Source organism: Euleptes europaea, chromosome 13 (genome assembly GCF_029931775.1).
Source record: "Euleptes europaea isolate rEulEur1 chromosome 13, rEulEur1.hap1, whole genome shotgun sequence".
In the NCBI taxonomy this organism is placed as follows: Eukaryota; Metazoa; Chordata; class Lepidosauria; order Squamata; family Sphaerodactylidae; genus Euleptes; species Euleptes europaea.
Genome location: NC_079324.1, coordinates 31,802,826 through 31,814,941, shown reverse-complemented (window position 1 = coordinate 31,814,941; position 12,116 = coordinate 31,802,826).

Sequence of the window (12,116 nt, the reverse complement as noted above, 5' to 3'; positions counted from 1 at the left end):
TAGGGGGTGTACATTTTTATATATTTCTTATAAACTGTCTCCGTCAGCCTTTTCATTTCACCCCTTTGTTGCTGGTCGTCCCAACTGGGTTATATTTTTGTTTTGTTTTGCACCAGGTATCTGTCATTTTTCTGAGTCTTTTCTACGCAACAGATGAAAAAAAAATTAGGTTATAAATTAAATGGGTAAAATTCGGCACGAGAAAGTGAATTTTTCAAAAATGAAGACTCCCAGGGAATACATGGAGGCAGAATTTTCGAACTGGAAGAGTGGGGCTGTGGAATTCGGTGACATCCCTATTGTGATATCTCTCTCACTGTTGCAACTTGAAGGGAGGAAAGTTACCAATTACACCCTGACTATTATCTGTCTGCTCATTAGCCCTTGCCCTGGCCACTGGCCTTTGCAGTTGCTGCTGTGTCTTGCAAGAACCCATTCTAATCAATGCCTCCCCAACTATCACTGCACATTCTCGCCCTGAGCACATCCATTTGTCCCGCAAGAGGATCTTCCGCTGATGTCTTCCAACCTGAAAGCCTTATCCTTCTTGGTGGAAGCCCTTCTAAGTCATTAACTAATGATGGAAACTTCAGTAAAAATAACTGGGGTAATGATATAAGCATTCATCATTTTATGGAGGCCAAATATTTCCCCGGTGAATGATATGCCCCTACTTATTAAGATCAATATTTTAGTAAGACCAATATTTTTAGCAAGACGTTACATTTATATCATTGCTGAGTTATGAATAATCGCGTGCTGAACAAGACAAATGAGTGGTGCCAGGGTTCATTGAGCAGCTGCACCATCTCCCCCCTCCCCCCTCCTGCTAAGATATAACATTGAAATCATTGCAGACATGTAACAAAATAAGTGTGTGATTGTTCCTCTGACCAGTAGCAAATTATTTCTGTATGTATAGCTATGGGGGGGGGGGGTGACGTGGGGGATCCTCTGTGGGAAGGGCCATGGCTCATTCAGTAGGGTTGCCAGCTCCATGTTGGGAAATAACTGGAGATTTTGGGGGTGAAGCCTGAGGAGGGTGGGTTTTTTCAGGGGAGGGGAGGGACTTCAATGGGGTATAATGCCATAGTCTACCTTCCAAACCAGCCATTTTCTCCAGATGAACTGATCTCTGTTGCCTTGAGATCAGTTGTAATCCCAAGAGATCTCCAGCTACCACCTGGAAGTTGGCAAGTCTATCAGTCGGAGCACACCAGTTGTGACTGCAAAGGCTCCAGATTCAATCCTGGGCATTTTCAGTTAATAGAGCAGATGCTTGAAAGGGTCTTTCATTGTTTGAAGACTTGGAGTTCTGCTGCTAGTTAGAGTATACAAACTGAGCTAGATGGACAAATAGCTTGACTATCCTCCTGTATTGCCATCACTGTATCAAGATATAAATACTGAAATGCTCACCTAGATGCGCCACAATTGGACTTAGTCGTATGTCACATTAGAAGGTTCTGAATTGAGCTCTAGCATATTCTGTTGAATTGTTTCAGGTAACAGTGGTTGGAAAAGACCTTTCTTTGCCCAGAATCCTGGAGAACATGATAGAAATTATCATGAGCTAATGACTCAAGCCAAAACACAGCTAGCTGGTAGACCTTTCAAAGGTCTCTGGCAGGCTTCCCAGAAAAGCAAAGCAGGGGTCATTGAAAGCAGTTGCCAGGAAGGAGGGATGGATAATGCTCATTCCAGCTATTTGTTTAGGAGACTACTTCTCCTTCTACGAAATAAAACATGCCCGAATGTTCATCTCTTTACCGACAAGGAGTCACTGCAAACGTTGTGTGTGCGTGAGTGTGTTCCCAGCAAGGTTTTCAAAGGTTCACGGGCCACCTGAATGGCGACCTTGGGATCGGGTTACGATGAAAGTAATTAATCACTCAGTAGGGGCCCATCTATGCAATCGATTATGTCTTAGTAGTTACTTCGCTTGTGGTATGACCTTCTGTTGGATTTTGGTTCACATCCACCCTGAAATATTAACATGTTTGACACCAGAGGAAAGAAACCAAAACAAACCCACTCTGACTAAGCCACCCCCCTTGGAGGGAAGCCGGAGTTTTCTGCTGATTACACTCCTGACCGGAAGTCAAATTCATGTGCTGCCTGTCTTCATTGACCGCAACATATATTCGGTTCTCAAGACTTAGGAAGATTAGGTGTACAGCCCTGTGTGATAATAACATTGGAGCTATGTCATACTATTTCAAATGATACACCATCTGTAGAGTGTCTGGCAACTAGGGTTGCCAACCTCCAGGTCCTAGCTGGAGAGCTCCTGCTATTACAACCAATCTCCAGCCAACAGAGATCAGTTCACCTGGAGAAAATGGCCGCTTTGGCAATTGGACTCTATGGCATTGAAGTCCCTCCCCCAAACCCCACCCTCCTCAGGCTTCACCCCAAAAACCTCCTGCTGGTGGTGAAGAGGGACTTGGCAACCCTACTGACATAGGGTAAAATAGTAGGTGACCCTTTGTTGCTTCATCTTTGTCCATTTTCTCATCTATAATTTCTCATCATTTCCATGTTCACCAGAGCTGGTGCATGTGTGTAGTGGTCCTTCTGATGGTTATTTATTTATTTGTTTGTTCATTTATTTTTTAGACTTATATCCCACTCTCTATCCCAGCCCAAGGCTGGACTCAGAGTGGTTAACATCAATTCAAAAACATACAATACAATACCAATTTAAAACCAGCATTCCCTAACATTAAACTCTAATTGGCACCATTTGTCGGCACACTGGTCCGGGTCAGCTCAGGAAAGAGCAGTCAGGGTCCCCAATTAAATCAGCTTAGATGACATAAGAGGGAGGGAAAGGGAGGCCAGCTATGATGGACACCATTGTTGTTCTCAGCCATAGGCCTGGCAGAACATCCCAGTGTTGGAGCGGTGGACTCTGACCTGGAGAACCGGGTTTGATTCTCCACTCATCCACATGAGCAGTGGTGACTAATCTGGTGAACTGGATTTGTTTCCCCGCTCCTCCACATGAAGCCAGCTGGGTGGCCTTGGGAAAGTTGGCATATAAAAACCAACTCTTTTTCTTCATCAAATCTCCAGGAATCTTCCAACCTGGACTTGGCAACCTTAATTGCAAGATATGTGCTCTTACAGTGAAGATCTTTCTGAATTCAGTAAAACTGTTGTCTCCTTGGCCTTCTGATCTTTCCTTCATCTGGATTAGACAAAAGTTACATTTTGTGTCAGGAACGGGAGAAGGCAATCTGAGAGAATCACAATCTCTCCTGCCTTCTACTCCAGTATAAAAATGTTAGCTTAAGAAGGCATAAATGAATGCACTGCCCTGAGCACCATTCCAGACATCTCTGAGATGTGTTTTAGGCTGCTGCAGTGTTCACTTTCTCTTGTTTAAACTGTCTTTAATACTTATAGCATTAGTGCTTTATACTGAGTAGCTTGAGGCATTATTTTCTTTCATGGACGGATGTTGCAGACGCTTGTTCATGATAGTACGTCTCGTTGAGTATTCCTTAAATAGGAAGGTGGGATATGAGTCTCCTAAATAAATAAATAATGTCACCTGACAACTGCTGATCTAGAAGCTGCAATAGTGCTTCTCAACCACCATTGCTTGTGGTGCCTAAGCACATTAGAAAGCAGACCTGTAGCAATGTTGGCTAATATACATCACATTATGCAGAGTAAATAATAACAGACACTAATGTTAGCTTAAACATGAAGATTTATTCCTTAACTAACATACTAGATATAAGTCCTAAACAATGGAAAAACTAAATAAGCTACAACAACTGAACCTTGATATAGCACAACGTCAATTAAACTCCCTCTTTTAGAATCAACTGCTTTACTCCACGCCCTATTGGCTACATACTAATACAGAAGCAGTTAACTCTCTCATGACTGGATGCTGAGACTTGCATATCCCAACAAGCAACCTTTTATGGTAACTGTCAACATCATCGTGCCTTTCCATTTTATTCTCACAACAACCTTGCAACGTAGATGATGCCAAGAGAGTGACTGGCCCAAGATGACCTTGTGAACTTCCATGCCAGAGTTGTAATTTGAATCTGAAACTCCCAAATCCTAGTCCAAAACTCTAACCATTTCACCATGCTGGCTACTGGTTAAACTCCTTCATATTTGTCATTGTGTTATTATTTCGTCGAGTTATCCATGTATGGGGGCGCATAAAGCAATCTTGGGCATGTGCATTTTTTCTCTTCAAGCTTTTGACAAAATCATACCAAAAAAACAAAACTCAGTCAAAAAAGATTTCTGCACCACATCCACTGATTGATCAACCACAAATGATCTTATACAATTGGCTGGCCATTTTGTTGACATATGGATAGACCTTCCCACAGTAGCATGGCTCCACTGAGTCAACAGCATCAGACTGCTTCCTTTCCCCTCTGTGTTTTGATAAAATAACCAAGGGAATCCAGAAGGAGATGCTAATACCGAGAGTGTTCCACTTTGCGAGGAAAAAAAGAAGTGCTGTAAGAGGAAATGTATCTGTCTCGCTGTGGCTTGCCAAGTAGCATAAATGGCAGAAATACTCTGTATATGTGGGTCTCTAACACACCATCTGCAATTGAAATGCCTCTTGGTTTCCAAGAGGCGGTTCCACCCATGGAGGGCTGACGTGACGGCACCTTTGCTGTATCAATGGCCCGGTTGTGCGTGTTCTTTCCTAAACCACAGTTTAATTTTACATTTGCCTTTACACTGAGCTCTTTTTCTCCGTCATTAGTCTGTAAACTTGTGTTTAACGTCAAGCTTATCTTAGGCATTTACATTAATAAACTGCGGATTAAATCATATGTGGTGCATTACATAAGAAGATTTGCTTTCTTGCCTTACTTGTGTTGACACAGTGGTGAGCGAAAAAATAAATTAGACATGTAATGGGGAGAGGGGGGGCTCAGTCATCGGCTTAGAAAACAGCATAAATTGCAGCAAGCGTCATTTTTCAGAGAATGAAAGAATTAGCAGCCCTTTTGTAAAAATAAAATACATCAAATCAACATTTGCATTGAGTGCTGCTGAGCTGCCATTATTCTCAACAAACAGATTGAGTGGGGTACTGTATGCCGATCGGGGAAATTCTTAACAGTACATTCCTGATTGGCAACTAATTTTAATAGCTTTTTTTTTTAATCCACTAATTTTTGATTTAATGTTTTTACCGGAGCAGGGGCTATAGGATTACACAGATTCCTAACAGGAATATATTCCCTCCGTATCTGCAGAACACACTCACATATATGTTATCTTCAAATTTACAAAATGATAAATATTGGGTTTTTTCAAAGTTGCCTTAAGTTGCCAGCTTAGTAGTACCCAGTTCCTTTGGCCAGTAGCTGCACACTAGTTCCAACATAACATATTTCTCCTTTGGAATTTCTTTCACATGGAACACATTTACTCTGCCATTTTAAAACACTGGGAGGGGGGTTCAGAAACTATTTACGAGCTCATTAGTAAAGTGCTGTTTCCATGTTGAGAGCCAGTGTGGAGTAGTGGTTAGAGCAGCGTTTCTCAACCTTTTCACCCTTGTGGAACCCTTGAAATAATATTCATGTCTCAGGGAACCCTTACATATGATTTACATATATTTACATATGATTAGCCTATTCATCACTATTTCTCGTGGAACCCCTAGCGATTTCTCGCGGAATCCTGGAGATTCTCCTGGAGAATTCCAGGGAACCCTGGTTGAGAAGAGCTGGGTTAGAGGGTTGGACTAGGCCTGAATAGGTCCAGGTTCAAATCTGTGTTTACTCAGAGGTTGGCCTTAGACCATTCATTCTCTCTCAGCTTAACCTACCCCACTGTGTTTTGGCAGTGATGAAATGGAAGATGGGAGACCCATGTATGCCTGAGCTTCTTGGTGAGGAAGAGCAGGATAAATATGTAATCAGTAAAGTCCAATACTGTTTGAGAACATGTTAGCTCAGGAGCTCCCAGTTACACACAAATGAGGGGATAATTATTCTCCAAATCCACATGGATTTTTAACTGCAGCATAACAATTTCCACACAGATACCTGCCTTCCAGGAACTGTTCCACAATACATCCAGGGAGGAAAACTTTGCTCTGAGCCTTGAAGATCCACCCAAAATTTAACGTTCTCTAGATTACGGTAAATCTCAGGTCTCGCCACATGAGGGCATATGCTGAAGAAATACTCGCCCAGTGAAAATGACAGCTAAAAATTGTGTTGTGGTGAATTTAACAGGTTATGAATGAATGTGGGAATCTGGCTTCAGTGGTAACAGAATGGGAGTCAAGGGGCCTTAAGCAGAACAGAATGTGAGATTTTTTGGCATCCCACACACAAAAAAAATTTTTTTTGTCATATTGTTTTGTGGTAAATGTAGGGGGAACGGAGTTCTGGCTTCAGATCTTGCCTATTAAAACCCTGAGACCTGAAATAAAAATGCCATACTCTGGTTAAGGAGTACCTCTGATCCAGAGATGTGTTGTTTGTTAGATTTCCCCCCCCCCAATCTCACCCATTTACCAATAGTGGCATTCTGGGTGGCATACATGGTTCCCCCCTTTTTATTTTACGCCAGTGCTGTGAGGTAGGTTGGGGTGAAAGAGGACGAGCTTTGTGGCAGAGGAAAGATATGAATCCGGGTCTCCCTGATCACAGTTTGACAACTGCACCACGCTAGTTAATACAACCTAGGAACTCTCCTGAACACGCTAATTTTACAGATTACAGAGAGGGAAACCTGAGTTTTACTGCTGATTACACCCCTGACCGGAAGCCAAATCTATATCTCTGATGAGTATGCCTGTATGGCCCTTCAAAAACCTCTTTGCCTCATTCCCACTTGAGAAGTCATCATATATCAAGAGTCCTTTGGCCACTGGGATGAGAAGCTTTTCCAAACGGCTGATATCCCCAGGCTGAATTACACCTGATTCTGGGGGTTTATGATCAGATCTCCAGATGTGTTATTTAACTGCAACAAGCAGCCACGGGGGTGTGATATGAACTGGGACCATGACATTTGAAAAGTTTTTTTTTTAAAAATAATAATAATAATCTTTTGCCTCTTGCACTGTGCCCCAGTCCAGAAATGGCTCCTCAAGTCTGCTTTAAGTGCAGATAGGGGAAAGGCACAATATTTATTCATGCTTCATTTATACCCCACCTGTCTCCCCAATGGGAACCCAAAGCAGCTTACATCACTCTCTTCTCCACCAGTCCATCCTCACAACCACCTTGTGAGGGAGGTTAGGTTGAGAGTATGTGAGTGTCCCAAGGTCTTCCAGCAAGCTTTCATGGCAGAGTGGAGATTTGAACCTGGGTCTCCCAGATCCTAGTCCAACACCTTAACTACTACACCACACTAGTAGTAGAAGAAGAGTTGGTTTTTATATGCTGACTTTCTCTACCACTTAAGGAAGAATCAAACCGGCTTACAATCACTTTCCCTTCCTCTCCCCAGAACAGACACCTTGTGAGGCAGGTGGAGCTGAGAGAGTTCGGAGAGAACTGTGACTAGCCCAAGGTCACCTAGCAGGCTTCGTGTGCAGGAGTGGGGAAACAAACCCAGTTCATCAGATTAACATCCACTGCTCATGTGGAGGAGTGGGGAATCAAACCCAGTTCTCCAGAGTAGAATCCACCACTCCAAACCACCGCTCTTAACCACTACACCACGCTGGCTCTTGTACTTGTATAGGAGCCATTTATTTTATTTATTTAGAAGATTTCTGTGCCACCCCTCCAGACCTACTCAAGGTGGTGAAAGGCTGTGTTTACAGAGATGAATGAAAAACATCACAGAATTGAACAGGACAATTTGGGGTCTGATCAGTCACACCCACATCACAAATGTAGTGTGCATTGAAGCGACAAGGGGAATTGCCAGAGGCGTACAAACGACTGAACATGATGTCTTGTGGTTGGGTATATGCGCCCTCTGCTTCTTGTGCTTCATGACCTTTTGATTCCTCTGTTCACAATAATTTTGTTTATAACCAGTGGTATGTGCATACACACCAATACATCTGATGAAGTGGGATTGTTCATAAAAGCTTCAACCACAATCAGTCTGTTCCCTCCCCCCATATTATGGTGCTTCAGAGAGGAAAGCTCCCCCCATCCCACAGTTTTCTCATGGGAAAAAGCTCCCCCCCCCCCCACAGCAGCTTTTACTTTAGCTGGTGAAAACCTACTGGTATATAGCCTATTGTAAGTGTGTGTGTGTGTGTGTGTGTGTGTGTGTGTGTGTGTGTGAAGTGCTGTCAACTCGCTTCCGACTCATGGCGACCCTATGAATGAAAGTCCTCCAAAATGTCCTATCTTTGACAGCCTTGCTCAGATCTTGCTCAGATCTTGTAAATTGAGGGCTGTGGCTTCCTATTGTAAGTAGGAACTAATTATATACTATCCATACCGCTTAATGTGTCATATTAATACTCATGCTATGATTCATTTCTTTCTGGTGGTTCCAGACTTCTAAAATCCTAACGCAATGGTTATTGAATGTCCCATTTTGTTGATTGCACTGACTCATGCGTAATCTGCCTTGAGCCCCAGTGACAAAGGCGGACTATAAATAATGTCAATAAATAAAATAAAAATAAACCAGTACCTTCCCAAGCAGGGGTTAGATATGCAATATTTCCAGAAATTATGGGGGGACATGGCTTGGATCCACTGGAAGGTTTCTGCAAACAGTATGATTTCCTCCTGCAGCCTGTGACTTTTCCACATCTCCCCTCTCACTGCTGCCTAAAGTATTCCCCCAAAATGAGGCTGTTAGTGGAGGTGGGAAAGCCATACTCTGTGGGCAGCAGTCATTTGGCACATGGAAACGCTCCAGTAGAGCCAAGCTGTTTTTTTTGGGGGGGGGGGCAGGGCACAGAAATATATCCAATACCCCAAAGTTATTTTTCTACTTTTAACAATGTAAAATGCAACATTTAGAACTCATATAGCATGTAAAATTGTACTGTTTAGTACATTTATGACATATACTGTGCAAAATAAACAACAACAAAAAACCCTCATTATTATAGAGAGCTGCAAACTATTGCACCCTATGCTACCCTGGCACGTTTTTTGATTTTTGTCATTTAAAAAGAAAGAGGGGGAGCTGAAAATAGAAAACACAAATTTTGTAGTAAATTATAATGTGTATTTATATTGAATTGTGTTTTTTTTTCTGTTAGTAGCTGCCCTGAGCCTGCCTGTAGTCAGGAAAGGGCGGGCTATACATCTAATAAATAATAAATAAACAAAATTACGGCATGACTTGGACATATAGTCACAGTATCAAGTTAAACTTTGTAACAGTGAACTCTTCAACAGTGTATTGGTATCGAGCATACGGCAGCCTATTAATTATGGATAAAATTAGCCATGAAGACCAATGGATGTGCCCTTCAATAGTGTGCACGTGTACTCTGTACACAGGAATTGTCATTCTTGATTGCCACAGATTATTTTACATTTTTAAAAAATCCGCAGTACATCATTTGAGTGAGTAAAATCTTGTCTTTGAAAGCGTTTCACACATTCTGTGTGTCAATCTAGGCTGATCTGTGATCGTAACAAAGACTGATTGATGCATTAAAAAAGAAGTTCACAGTGCTTCCCCAAACTTCCGATTTTTTATTGGAAAATAGAAAAAACTCTCAGGAAAAAAAACCAGACTCCCCGAGTCCCCGTTTCCCCAGATTTTCTTCCTTGCACCATTGCAACATCCTTAGCATTCCTAGTCTTATTGTATTGGCTGTTGGATGCCCCGTACTATTTGATTGTGTTGTTTTACAATGTGTAACCTGCCTTGAGTCTCAGCCAGAAAGACGGGCTATAAATAAAGTAAGTAAAACAAACAGTAGGGGTTAATGGTGCTCCGGGGTGCCTTGGGATGAAAAGGTTAGAGTCTCTCTCCCCCTTTCTCCTTGATCGAACCCTCCCAGGCGCAGCGTTTGCAAAAGGCAAAGTCAGTTGAAATAAACATGGGAAAGAAGCAATGGATATAGGTCAGAATGTGTCACTGGCAACCAAGATCAAGTTAATTCACGCCTTCGTATTCCCTATTACTATGTATGGGTGTGAAAGTTGGACAATGAAGAAAGCTGATAGGAAAAAAGTAGATTCCTTTGAAATGTGGTGTTGGAGGAGAGTGTTACGGATACCCTGGACTGCCAAATCAAAACAAAAAACAAATCAGTGGGTTCTAGATCAAGTCAAGCCTGGACTGACCCTAGAAGCTAAAATGACTAAACTAGGGCTATCGTACTTTGGTCACATTATGAGAAGATAAGAGTCTCTGGAAAATACAATGATGCTAGGAAAAGTTGAAGGCAGCAGGAAAAGAGGAAGACCCAACAAGAGATGGATTGACTCTATAAAGGAAGCCACAGCCCTCAATTTGCAAGACCTGAGCAAGGCTGTTCAAGACAGGATGTTTTGGAGGACGTTGATTCATAGGGTCGCCATGAGTCAGAAGCGACTTGTCGGTACTTAACTCACACACAAGCCCACTCCACCACAGAACTAACTGAGTAACAGTAGGCCAGTAACTTTCTTTTTCACAGCCTAACCTACCTTACAGGGTTGTTGTGAGGATAAAACAGGGAAAGCAAGAACACCAATCGTAACCCAAAAATGATAAAAGGAGGACCCCGTGCACCACTCTAAACTTCTTGGAGGAAGGACGAATGGGGGAGGTCATCTGCTGAAGCAGGAGGGTGAGGGATTCAAAACAAATAAAAGGAAGTATTCTTTCTCACAACACATAGTTAAATTGTGGAATTCCCTGCCCCAGGATGTGGTGATGGCTGTCAACTTGGAAGGCTTTAAGAGGGGAGTGGACATGTTCATGGAGGAGAGGGCTATTCATGTCTACTAGTAAAAATGGATGCTAGTCATGATGCATACCTATTGGCATCATGGCCATCTTCTGGGCATGGCGTAGGGGTCACTGGTGTGTCTGTGGGGGAGGTAGTTGTGAATTTTTTGCATTGTGCAGGGGGTTGGACTAGATGACCCTGGTAGTCCCTTCCATCTCTATGATTCTCTCCAGGATCAAAGGAGCACGCCTATTATATTAGGTGCAGTCGTCTTGTTTGCGAGCTTCCTGGAAGCACCTGGCTGGCCACCGTGGGAACAGACCGCTGGCCTCGACGGGCTTTGGTCTGATCCAGCACGGCCTTTCTTACGTTCTCATGTAAGCCTACGGGATTCGCGGCCACAAGACGCCACTGCGGCCCCGAGTTGGTCAGCCATCTTTCAAAGGGACCCCACAGCTGCCAGGTCCATCCGTGGCTTCCAGACAATGAACCTCCATGTCCATAGTTGTGAATTTCCTGCATTGTGCAGGGGGTTGGACTAGATGACCCTGGTGGTCCCTTCCATCTCTATGATTCTCTCCAGGATCAGAGGAGCACACCTATTATATTAGGCACAGTCGTCTTATTTGCGGGCTTCCTGGAAGCACCTGGCTGGCCACCGTGTGAACAGACCGCTGGTCTTGACGGGCTTTGGCCTGATCCAGCAGGGCCTTTCTTACGTTCTCATGTAGATCGCCATGGATCTATTTCCCGCACTGTGCAGGGGGTTGGACTAGATGACCCTGGTGGTCCCTTCCAACTCTGATTCTACAACGCCCACGGGATTTGCGGCCACAAGATGCCACCGCGCCCCTGGGTTGGTCAGATGGCTTGCCAAGGGACCCCACAGCTGCCGGCTCCACCTGTGGCTCCCAGACAACGAACCTCCATGTCCATAGTTGTGAATTTCCTGCATTGTGCAGGGGGTTGGACTAGATGACCCTGGTGGTCCCCTCCAACTCTGGCTCGACGATGCCCACGGGATTCGCGGCCACAAGATGCCCCCGTGCCCCCGGGTTGGTTGGACGGCTTTCGAAGGGACCCCACAGCTGCTGGCTCCACTGGTGGCTCCCAGATAAGGAGCCTCCATGTCCATAGTTGTGAATTTCCCGCATTGTGCAGGGGGTGGACTAGATGACCTTGGTGATCTCTTCCAACTCTGATTCTATGGCTTGCCAAGGGACCCCACAGCTGCCGGCTCCACCCGTGGCTCCCAGACAACGAACCTCCATTACAATAGTTGTGA